Raw genomic sequence first — 12,818 nt, forward strand, 5'->3', positions numbered from 1 at the left:
CTCTAGACATGGGCAAAAAAGCACTGGAGAAATAGCCTGTTTGTGAAGATGTACTTGAATTACTGAAATTTGTGTACATAAACAGCTAAGACTCGCTGAATTAAAAGATATCTTCAAGATCTCTTCCTGTGACTCCGCTCATGCAGTTGGTAACAAGTTCTGTATTTAAAGGTAAATAGCAAAGGTCACAGGATGGTTACACAGGTTTACTGCAACTAAGATTCATTTGCGTATTTTACAAATGTGAACTATGACCATTAGTGCAGCTATCCTAATCCTAGCAGTATTATTTCTGTTGAAGTTTTAAATATCGCTGGTATAAAAAATTACCATGTTCTCATTTTCTCAAGATATGTGTCTCAAGCTCTCTATCCAGGGCTGAAAACCAATACTGGAGTTAGTGGTCTCAGTAATGTTTTTGCTTTAAGTGCCCTCATTTCTGGTCCACAAAACATTAAAAAAGTAAAATTTTCAAAGTGTGAGTCAGCAAATTAGTAACATGTTTACCACATAAATGAAATGATTACAAGTGAAGTGGAATCTTGTTTTTCAGAAGCACAATCTGAGCTTTAAGGACCAGGCCACAATTTCAGAATACAGAAGACGTTCGGTATCTTTTGGTACTATAATGCTTGGCTGAGGCTAATTACATTATTATTTTTGTTCCATTCCTGCTTTGTAAGCATCAATTACAATTGTCTGATACCAACATAAGAAGTAATCAATTGAAACTTACATTGGTGTATTTGGTCTGGCTGGGATGGAGTTTCTTCATTGCAGCCTGTATGGTGCTGTGTTCTGGGTCTGTGGCTAAAACAGCATAGCTCACACCTGGGTGTTGGGGCTGTGCTGGACCCTGCCTACACAGCTTCAAGGCTCTTCTTTCCACTCCGCCCGTGCCCCCACCAGCAGGCTAGGGTGGGCAGGAGATGGGAAGGGGACACAACCAGGACAGCTGACCCAAACTAGCCAAAGGGATATTTCACACCATCTAACCTTGTGCTCAGCAATAAAAACCAGTCAAGGAAGAAGAAGGGTGGTGGGGGACTTGTCTTCCAAGCTGATGGCTGCTCAAAGACTGGCTGGGCATCAGTCTCCTTGTGGGAGGTGGCAAGTGATTCCTTTTCTGGTGCTTGTTATTTTTTTCTCTTTACCTCACCTTTTAAACTGGTTTTTATCTCAAACCATGAATTCTCTTGCTTTTGTTCTTCCTATGAGCTCCCCCATCCTGCTGGTGGGGGGAAGTGAGCAGCTGTGTGGGTACTTAGCTGCTGGCAAGGGTCAGCACAGCACAGCTGAATACATCAACTATGTGCTGCTAGTTAGTGCTTATTCATACTCACTGGTTTTTCCCACCCAAACTTCTGAGAGGTTGAACTGTAATAACTTTTACATGATTCTACAATAAACGTTTCTGGAACTAAGAAACTTCAATGCTGTTTGTTTATTTGTTTTCTTCTTGGTATTCAAACAACTATAATTTTAAATACAAGGGACTCTAAATAATGCGGATTTTTTTTTCTATTTAAGAAAACATGAAGAGGTTAAAAGTTGAATTTGGAGAAATGATGAGGACAAAGCATGGGACTGTGAAATGTTGCTTCATAGGTTCGGCGGGGGTGTCAAATTTTATGATGAAGGCATTCTACAGAAATAGTTGAACACTGTGGGAAAATAACAGAAGATTGGTGAGGAGGAATCTCAACATGCTCAAGTGACTTGCAGCTGGGGTGTAGCAAGACACATCTATCATACTAATTGTTGTTTAGCCTTGTGTGTTGGAGGAGTAGAACATCTGTGTTTAGATAACACAGGCCTGTGACAGACTGAGAGGCACGCTATTGAACATGCTTGAGATTCCTGCCCTGCTGTGGGAAAGAGCAAAGCACAGCGGTGACCTATGCCTGCGCGGATCCTTGGGGTACAGGCAAAACCAGCAGGTTCAGTGATCCTCCAGCAAGGACCAAGCTCCACGGTGCCTGCGTCCCTGCTGGCGTACCTCTGCCCAGGTGCTGCTCCAGGGATCCCCCGGCTGGCGAGGTAATGAAAATAAATTTACTCTTTGCATTTCATCTGTGGGTTTGTGGTTGTTCCTGCGTCCTGCCTGTGCTGGCTCACACAAGCAGTGTATAGATTGTATTTGAATTTCTGAGAATTATGTTCAATTAATACATAATTTGACAGCATGCAAGTTACATTATTTCACATAATTTGCTTTTCTGTTTCCTAACTAATTTCTTCTGTGGTTTTTTGTCTTTTTTTTTTTTTTTTAACAGAAATGTGTGTGAAATCTTCCTAGGAAGAAAGAGGTTTCTATCCAGGAAGGAACACCCAACTTCAAAATAATAAGTGCAAACAAATTCTTACTGAACATAGTAGTGCCTTCAGAAGACAAAGTAAAAAGTAGAGGAGACAGTAAGATTGAGAAAAAGAATGAAGAATCACATTCAGACAGAAGGCAGAGCTGCAGTATTTGATAGATCAAAATACTTGCCTCCTCAGAGGCTTAAAATCAAATAATATTTCACCGAGAGAGATCTGAGCAAATTATATTAAATGCCTTAAGGAATCTTCCCTTGGATGTGTTAAAAATACAAGATAAAAATACGAGATATTTGTATGAGATTAAAAGGAGATATTTTGCAGAAAACAATTTAGAAGAGCGTTTCAAATCAAAAAGTCTCTGTAATCTTTACTTTGGTATTTATGCTGAGTTAATGCTAATACATGAATCAGTCACATTGATGAGAAAATCACAGTGATGAGAAAAATCTCATCACAGTGATGAGAAAAATCTCCTTTTTATGACCGTTTAATTATTCAATACCTGTCAGTTACTAGTGACAAGAAATTTTTAAAATCTGGAAGATGTTAAAATGTGATTTTAGATTTTCACCTCAGGTAATAATAGCATCTGATGGAAGAGCTGGTTCTGTGAGTTCTGTCTTTCCCAAAGTGGATACAAGAAGCTTTTTTCTTTTGGAAGACACTCTATTTTTAGGAACATAAAATAATCGCTGCAGATAACTTCAGATGGAAGACACTTACTCAAGTAGCAGTTAACTTCCTTCTGTTAGATGTTCCTAAAAAAGAATTGCAGTATCTTCTAGGGAACCTCAGCGCCCTTTCCTTTATCCCCTGAGATTTACAGCTGAGGGTCCTGTATTGGTACGTGAGACTCCACACAAGCCTCTCTGTAAGGACCCATAGAAATGAATGGCATGTTGAGAAGTAAGCAAGCAAGGTCAGAAACTGAACCATGGAACTCATGCCCTCTTTAAGGCAAAGAAAACTGCAGGCTTTTTCTGTTGAGTTTGTATTGTACTTGGCTTGTACTTGTGCATCTAGCTCAAGGTTAACCCCAAAGGCTGTGGCAAGTGTATAATGCTTTTTTTTGCCCTTTGATGTGATGATTGGTGTTCCTTAATTCTTCAAATTGTTTACATAGTTGATCAAAATAAAGAACTAGAAGCTCTTGTAGTCTTCTCCTTTCATTTCCCTTTCTACCAGATGTATGTATTTTTACTAAGCAAAATTATATTGGAGTTTAATTCCTCTTCAGTTTCCCATGTGGTCTGAAACAAGACATGTACCAATATTCTTACCCTCCCTGTCCTGGTTTCAGGTGGGATAGAGTCCTTTTTTTTCCTACCAGCTGGTATAGTGCTGTGTTTTGGATTTAGGATGAGGATAATGTTGATAACACACTGATGTTTTGGTTGTTGCTAGGCAATGTTTACACCAAGTCAAGCACTTTTCACCTTCTCATACTGGCCTACCAGCGAGGAGGCTGGGGGTGCACAAGAAGCTGGGAGGAGACACAGCCAGGACAGCTGAACCCAACTGACCAAAGGGATATTCCATACCATAAGACATCATGCTCCGTATATGACTTGGGGGAAACTGGCCAGGGGTTTAGACTGTGGCTCAGGAACTAGCTTGGCATCGGTGATCTGCAGGTGGTGAGCAAGTGTGCTGCTGTTGTTGTTGATGATGATTATTATTAATATTAATATTAATCTTCCTTTTCTGTCTTATTAAACTGTCTTTATCTCAACCCACAAGTTTTACTTTTTTTTTCCCAATTCTGTCCTCCATCTTACTGCAGCAGGGCAGGGAGGAGGAGTGACTGAATTGTTGTGTGGTTGTTTTAGCTGCCGTCCGGGTTAAACCACAAGGATTAAAACAGTCGTTATTTATAGTATGTGGATGCTACAGTCAATTTAATGTTAGAGATATTTAACAGATTAAATGTCTGTGGTCACTTTTTACACTTTAATAGGTATGCAAGTATATAAGTAGATTATTAAGTGGAACAATTTCCATTATTTTGGTATTTTCATGGTTTTCCTACATGCTTTTTAAATACTTCAAATATTCCTTGAAACCAAAAATCTGAAACTAAGGGCTCAAATTAGCATGATTTAAAATAATATAAGCAATTGTACCTTTTCTGTTTGACAGGTAAATACTGCCATGGGTTGGGTTGCACACAGAATGTTGGAAGGAAAAAGAAGTGAAAAAAATAAAGCTCACATTAACTTCACCAGACCTTTTTTTTCTCCTGATGAGGTGGGTGAAACTCTACTATAGCATTTTCATGTATATCAAGGTACAATATCTTTCTTTTTGTTAAAAGCACTTTAGAAACATATAGAAGCAATACCCACTATGCCCTGCAGTTTTCCTCAGTTTTTAAAATTCCTGAATATAAACACTTTTAAAGTAGTATTTCCTACAGCATATACTCAAAGCAGAGGATAACGAAATTGGTCTTGGACACAAGTTAGTTGTTGCAACAATAAAAGCAGCCTTTATTAAACATTTTTTTGGATGTATGGAATGAAAGGTAACAAGACGATACTTATTTATTTGTATTTGTCACAAGTGAAGATTTGTAGCTGTTGGAGACACACAGGATAAGAGTAGTAACTCCTCCTTTTTGACCAAGAAAGAAAATTTTCTTCATCTTAACCTGTCCTTCAGAATTGTGAGTATTTCTGGATGACTGAGACTGCATTTTTTTTTTTTTTTAGCTAGGAAATAAATGACTTTTCATTTCACTTTACATGAATTCTAGATATTACTTAAATAGTAATTCCGCAGGTGCAAACACTGCAGAATGTATTACCCCATGTGATGGGTTGACCCTGGCTGAGGGCCAGGTGCCCACCAGAGCCACTCTATCACTCCCCTCTTTCATTAGACAGGGGAGAAAAGGTACAATGAAAGAAAACTTATGGGTCGAGATAAGGACAGGGAGAGATCATTCTCTAATTATCATCACGAGCAAAACAGACCGAACTTAGAGAGGGAATTCATCTTATTTATTACTAAGCAAAACAGAGTAGAGGAATGAGAAATAAAACCAAATCTTAAAAACACCTCCCCCCACCCCTCCCATCTTCCCGGGCTCAACTTCACTCCCGGCTTCAACCTCCGCCCCCCCAGCGGCACAGGGGGACGGGGAGTGGGGGTTACGGTCAGTTCATCACGCGGTGTTTCTGCCGCTTCTTCATCCTCAGGGGGAGGACTCATCGTTCCCCCGCTCCAGCGTGGGGTCCCTCTCACGGGAGACAGTCCTTCACGGCCTTCTCCAACGTGAGTCTCCTCCACAGGGTGCAGACCTTCAGGAGCAAACTGCTCCAGCGTGGGTCCGCCACGGGGTCACAAGTCCTGTCAGCAAACCTGCTCTGGCGTGGGCTCCTCTCTCCACGGGGCCACAGGTCCTGCCAGGAGCTTGCTCCAGCGCGGGCTTCCCATGGGGTCACAGCCTCCTTCGGGTGTCTCCACCTGCTCCAGCATGGGGTCCTCCACGGGCTGCAGGTGGAATCTCTACACCCCCTCATCCTCCCTCCATGGGCTGCAGGGGGACAGCCTGCTTCACCATGGTCTTCACCACGGGCTGCAGGGGAATCTTGCTCCGGTGCCTGGAGCACCTCCTCCCCTTCCTTCTTCACTGACCTTGGTGTCTGCAGATGTTCTTACATCTTCTCACTCCTCTCTCCGGCTGCAAAAGCTCTCTCTAACTGTTTTTCTTAAATATGTTATCACAGAGGTGCTGATTGGCTTGGCCTTGGCCAGCGGCGGGTCTGTCTTGGAGCCGGCTGGCATTGGCTCTATCAGACACAGGGGAAGCTTCTAGCAGCTTCTCACAAAAGCCACCCTTGTAGCCCCCCCGCTACCAAAACCTTGCTACGCAAAACCAACACACCCCACTTCTTGTGTATTTTGACAACATGCTTTTCAAGTAAACCAGTTTCACTGGTGGTGTGTTGTACTGGGTTACGTGGCAAGGTTTTAGTAGTGGGCAGGAGGCTGCTGGGGTGGCTTCTGTGAGAAGATACCAGAAGCCATCCCTGTGTCAAACAGAGCCAGTTCCAGCCAGCTCCAAGACGGACCAAAACTGAGCAATGTTGGTAGCACCTCTGTGACAGCATATTTAAGAAAGGGTTCCAGTTATTCGGTTGTTTTGTTTGGCTGCCTCTTTTTTAATGTGTTCACTCAAATCATGAATGGTTTCAGAATTGTCAGGGATAGAGATAGAACATTATTTTCCAATTAAGGTGGATATTTTACCCTTATGAGCCAGCATAAAGTCAAGTGTTAGCCTGTTTTGAAGGGTGACTGTCCAGATAGTGGTCATTTCAGTTGTTTTTGGTAAGAAAAATCCACAGTGTTATTACCAATTTGCTTTAAATAATAGCTAATAAACAATTCTTTAATGTTTCTTGCCACATGCTTCCCATGTATATGCTTCTTGCCATCATACATGGGAAGCATAATAGTCCCAAATTTTTCAGGCTCTGGGATAGCTTGCTTTTTCTGGGAATATTCAGAAGGGAGAGACAACAAATATTGAACAGCTGGGGTTATATACCTGATATAACATGATCCAAACCGGTCCAGTCGGAGCCACAGGTATGCTAATGTACCATGAATGAAATAGGCTCCCAAGGAAGTATATATAGAAGATGATGCCAACTCACAGTTTTGAGAGTTATCAAATGTTAGTATCATTCTGACAATTAATCATTTTAGTACAATTATTCTGTCCCATGTAGTATGTTGCATTTGCTTTCAAGTAACAAGTGTTCCCTGAGGCAACTAATCCTAGGTGGTGGGTAGGAGTTGGAGCTTCATGCACACCTGTATTGGATCAACTTGGATCACTTCCCACTTACTGTCACTGGGGATGATCTTCGACAAGGAATTTCTGCCTTCTGGGGATTCCAGACTGGTCTTTTTACTGATGAATTACATGCTATAGGAAGCATGGTGACACCTTCACTAGAGTGACGAGGGATATGGGAACACACCCAACGTTTTGAAACATCTAAGTCTTTAGCATAATGGTAGGCCAACTGAAGAAAGGTATTTTAATAGTTTATGTGAAGATACAGACTTTCAGCTCTTGGAGGACAGAGTGTCTTTGTGGTTTCCATTCTGTTGATGTTGAGTCATCTGTTGTGGTGTAGACCCAAGCCTACAGGTTACGAAGAGTGTCACGTTCAGAGGCAGGTTCTGGAAGGACTTCTTTTACCTGTGAGTGAATAGTCCTCACATATTTCATTAGAGCCTTGCAGTAATTCAACATAACATCATTAGTCATCTGTAGCTTGGATCTATGTGATGGCTTAGGTGGGATATGCAATAACCTTATGGGTTACAGCTTCATATGGGGACAGTGCGTGTTTTTTATTCGTGGTGCTCTTGATGTATATTAGGGCCAATGGTAAAGCATTTGGCCATTTAAGGCCAGTTTCTTCACAAATTTTGGCCAGTATATTTCTTAAACAGAATTCCTCCTTTTGACAGCTCCACAGTGTAAATGCTGTTGCATTCCTAGGGCTTACAGACCAGCTGAACAACTTGTCCTGTGAAATTAGTCCCCTGGTTGCTGTGTAATACAAGGGGTATTCCAAAATGAAGCATTCTCTCAAAAGTTTCTTGGTGACAGTAGTAGCATTTGCATTTCTACATGGGCAGGCCTATACCCACCCTGAGGACATGTTTATGATTAAAAAGATGTATTTGCAGTTACAGCACTTGGGCATCTGTTTAACATCCACTTACAAATTTACAATGGAAACCCATGGGTTTGGGTGTGCCACAGTTTTGGTTTTGACCCTTCATCTGAGTTGTTTTTCAAGTTGCACACAGTTGTGCACAAGCCCAAAGGTGTATCAAGAATTGATTTAAACGGTGGCTGATTGCCCTTATGCAAGTACAGAGGCACGAGTCAGGACAACAAGTTCTGCAATTTGTGCCGAAGAGATGGTTGGCAATGAATAAGCTTCTAACCCATTGGTGGAAGCACAGACAGCACACCCTGCAGCTGGATGTCTTGTGGAGCCGTGGGGACAGGACTCATCTACAAAATGGATTATGTCTGGCTTCTGTAGGGGAACATCTCTGAAGGTTGTGGAGAGGTGCGAGGGGCTGTTCTGTGACAGAAAGATGGTTGTGGCAGTCTCCATAGGCAGGAGCAGGACACAATGCTGCAGGGTTAAGGACAGAACAGCAAGAGAAATGTTGGCTGCTGACAAGAGTCATTTTCGCTGGAAAATATGCTTGTGCGAGTTGGAACTATGCTGCGTTTTCCCTTTCAAAAGGAAGACTGCAACAGGGTGGGGAACAGCAGCAGTTAGGGGATCGCCCAGGACCAGAGTGTCTGGTGGGGAGTTTCAATCAAAAAAACACAGCAGTGACTTTCTGTGATTTCTTTTGTTTGGATTTTGTTTTGTTTTTTTCCATTGGATGTCTTTTCATACCAGCTGAAAAAGATATCCCTGGGCCACCAGGCTGCCTGAATATTTATACTAGTAAACATACCAACAAGGGAGCCAGACTTTCAAAAATGAATGCTTTATGGAAGTTATTTTTTAAAAAAAGGAGTATGCATGTTACTTCTCAGTTGGTAGCTGTGAAAAATGTTGGGATTGCAGTCCTGGAGAATTAAACTGATATGTAAAGAGGTGTGACAGGACCCTCTGTGCCAGGACAATTTTTTCAGCTTTTCTTGCAGCACTTTACTGTTATTCTTCAACCTACTCTGAACTATGAATATGTAGGAAAATGAAAGAATTTGAAGTGTTTTGTCCAGCTCCAAGCATCTTTTCTTTACACTATCTTCAGGAAAGCTCAGGAACCTTAACTTGGCAAGAAAACAGAAGTGGAAGGGATGATATTCACAAAGGCCTCAATTTAAAGCACAGAAGGCTAATATTTGACTTTGTGCTGCTAAATAAGTGGGCTTGGGTCCAATCTGTGACCTCAAGGCCAACTGGTGCTTGGGACTAGCCCACTCTCTAGGGACCTCCTGGAAACAGCTCTTTGGAGCAGTCCAAATACAGTTGGAGAGTAAGTTTACAATTAAGCAGTGTCGATTACAGAGAGGTCAGTGCTTGAACTACACCCAGGTGCTATTTATTTATTTAGCAGTATAAATTTATTATCAAAGTCTCCTCTCTCAGTTAATGGAGAAAGAAAAATTTCTTTAGTGGTTGTTTCATCTTATGTCAAGTGATCTCAGAGGAGGGACATATTGCAGAAATCTTGTGTTAATTAATAGGAGGACAGTGGCTTCCATAGGCTGAACTTAACTTTTATATATAAAACACAAGTGTCCTAAGACAACGAATCCTTGAACAACATACCATGAGCCATTTCTGCAAAAGTTTTGGTCAGCCAGCAGCTACTAACATTCTGATTATAGAATTGTAGAATCATAGAATGGTTTGGGTTGGAAGGGACCTCAAAGATCATCTAGTTCCAACCCCCCTGCCATGGGCAGGGACACCCTCCACTAGACCACGTTGCCCAAAGCCGCATCCAGCCTGGCCTTAAACACTTCCAGGGATGGGGCATCCACAACCTCTCTGGGCAATCAGTTCCAGTGCCTCATCACCCTCACAATGAAGAATTTCTTCCTAACATCTAATCTAAATCTACCTTCTTTTAGCTTAAACCCATTACCCCTTGTCCTGTCACTACACTCCCTGATAAACTGTCCCTCACCATCTTTCCTGCAGGCCCCTTCAGGTACTGGAAAGCTGCAATTAGATCTCCCTGGAGCCTTCTCTTCTACAGGCTGAACAATCCTAACTCTCTCAGCGTGTCCTCATAGGAGAGGTGCTCCATCCCTCTGATCAACTTCGTGGCCCTCCTCTGGACTCGCTGCAACAGCTCCAGAGCCTGAGGAATGCCACTCATCACTGATCTCCACTTGGACATTGCGCCGTTGACCACAACTCTTTGAGTGCGACCACCCAGCCAATTCCTTATCCGCCGAGTGGTCCATCCATTGAATCCGGGTCTCTACAATTTAGAGACAAGGATGTCATGCGGGACAGTGTCAAATGCTTTGCACAAGTCCAGGTAGATGACGCCCGTTGCTCTTCCCTTGTCCACCAATGCTGTAACCCCATCATTATAGAGAACTTTTCATTACTAGTTATATTTTGGATGTGAGCATTTTTTAGTGAAACTGTAAGATCAGTTTTCAGGAAAAAAAATAAATTCAGAAGGTCTCTGTGTGGCAGTACTGACTCTGGAAGAGTTCTTATGTTCCTTGTTTGCAAGACGCAAATCTAAAGCCTGTGACAAAAGTTCTTTTGGGTTTAAATCTCTAGGCAAAAAAGGTGGGTTTTTTTATGCAAGTACTTTGCTCACAAAGACTGGAACAGCTCCAGTGTGCCTAAGGCTTACAACTAAATCAGTGGCTGACATAAGAGAAATTAAACATGTAAGATGAATCCCAGATAGTTGAACAGACTTTCAGGTGGGAGGATCAAATAATTAACATAAAAGTAGGCTGAGTGAAGTCTCAATACAGAAGAATGCAAAATATATCAAAAAATCATGATCCGTTCTACTAAAATAATCACGGATGTTAAAAATATTCACTTTTTATTTATGTCTTCAGTTTTCTCCTGAGAAGATTTTGTTTGAATCCAAGTAATTCTCCTTTCTGCATTCATATTACCCAATGTCTACGTCATCAGGATAAAAAATATGAAATGTAGCAAGACTTGGCAGCCATGAGGTAACCTCCTGTTGTTATGGTGATGTCCTAGACTTCCCAAAACTGAAGTATCTCAGATTAATGTGGAAAAGCAGAGCACCAAGTTTTGTTTATTTTTGTTATGAGCATGCTAGGGAATAAATACAGACTCCTTTCACAGATTAAGAATGTGGAGTTTTTTCACAGCTAGTAAAAAATACAATCTTTTCTGAGATTAAAACAGTGGTACCTTAGAGTGTTGTGTACAGTGATAGGGCGCTCTGCAACTTCAATACCAATTTATGACGCTGGGTGGATCTCTGAAGTCAGGACAAGAAGAAAAGAAATCTTTAATTGACACTGTCCTGGCATAAGAAGAGTGAATTGAGCTCCACCCTGTTTGTTCTGATTTCTCCATTTTTCATCTGCTTCATGACAGGATGATTTGCTGTGGCATCACTTTACTGTTTGTGACTGAAAGAATGGGAATAAATTATCACGGCAAAGCAGCAGAATATTCTTTCTGATGAGAAACCTCGGTCGCTGAAAATGTTGGGAAACTGCAATTCTTTGTCATAGGACTTAAAGTCATCTTGCTTTTGAAATACTTTTTCTGCACCAGTCCTACTGAATCTGGACTGAACAGAAGGCTTGAAAGGTAAGGGATATTGCTGTTTAACTTTTGAGCGGACATTGGCATAGCCAGCTCTTTTAGGGAAAACTTTCTTTCCTCTGTCTGTAGTTTTAGTTTTCCAGGATGTCTTCACATTTCTTACATAATTATCCAGTTTCTGAAGGGTAAAAGTCTTCAGCTCCTTAACAGTGTTGAAAGTTAAATGTGCAAGTGTTTGTCCTGGGTGAACCAGGACTAAAATTCTGTACTGACAAAATCAAAAGTATTGTATTTGAATGAGTAAAGTATTTAATGATACAAAAATTGTTTTTTATTAGAAAGAAAATCTCCTGAAATCCAGTATGTTGGCCAGAGAGAACTTGCTGCTTTTGTCTATCTGCAAAATGTAGCTAAGTGTAGCGTGCTTAACTCGGATGTTATCTTCTAATATATATCTGTCCAAGTAAGTAATATTTATCTGGTTTAACAGAAAACTAAACATCTGACCAGGTACTACACAACATACAGTTTTTCAGATACAACCTTACAAATACATATTTACAATCTACTGTAAATCTAAGAATTATGGTGTGGTGGTGTCATGGTTTAACCCCAACCGGTACCTAAGCACCACGTGGCTGCTCACTCACCCCTCCCCGCCTAAGGGGATGGGGAGGAGAATGGAAAAAAAGCCTCATGGGTTGAGATAAAGACAGTTTAATAGGATAGCAAAGGAAGATAGTAATAGTAATAGTAACAGTAACAGTAATAGCAATAGCAATAGTAATAAAACAAGTGATGCACGAATGCATTTGCTCACCACATGTGATATGAAAACAACCTGATGCCCAGTCTGTTTCCGAACAGCGATCCCACCTCTCAGCTCACTTCCCCAGTTCTATCTGGGGCATGACATCATATGGTAGGGAATATCTCTCTGGCCAGCCTGGGCCAGCTGTCCTGGCTGTGCCCCCTCCCAGCTTCTTGTGCACCTGGCAGGGCACAGTGAGAAGGTCAAAAGTCCTTGACTTGGTGTAGACACTGCAACTACCCAGCAACAACTAAAACATCAGTGTGTTATCAACATTATTCTCATCCTAAATCCAAAACCCAGCACTATACCAGCTACTAGAAAGAAAATTAACTCTATCCCAGCCAAAACTAGGACATATGGGGTTTAATTTATATTATAAACTTTAT

At 41.4% G+C, this 12,818-nt stretch overlaps 1 long non-coding RNA gene across 1 annotated transcript; it reads left to right on the forward strand.

The window, feature by feature from the left end:
• The first annotated feature begins 1,535 nt into the window (after positions 1–1,535).
• Positions 1,536–3,472, forward strand: LOC142600049 (uncharacterized). The gene is made up of 2 exons (XR_012833512.1): positions 1,536–2,040; positions 2,277–3,472. It is a non-coding gene; the product is annotated as an uncharacterized LOC142600049 (long non-coding RNA).
• The last annotated feature ends 9,346 nt before the right edge of the window (positions 3,473–12,818 follow it).

Source organism: Balearica regulorum, chromosome 1 (assembly GCF_011004875.1).
Source record: "Balearica regulorum gibbericeps isolate bBalReg1 chromosome 1, bBalReg1.pri, whole genome shotgun sequence".
Classification (NCBI taxonomy): domain Eukaryota; kingdom Metazoa; phylum Chordata; class Aves; order Gruiformes; family Gruidae; genus Balearica; species Balearica regulorum.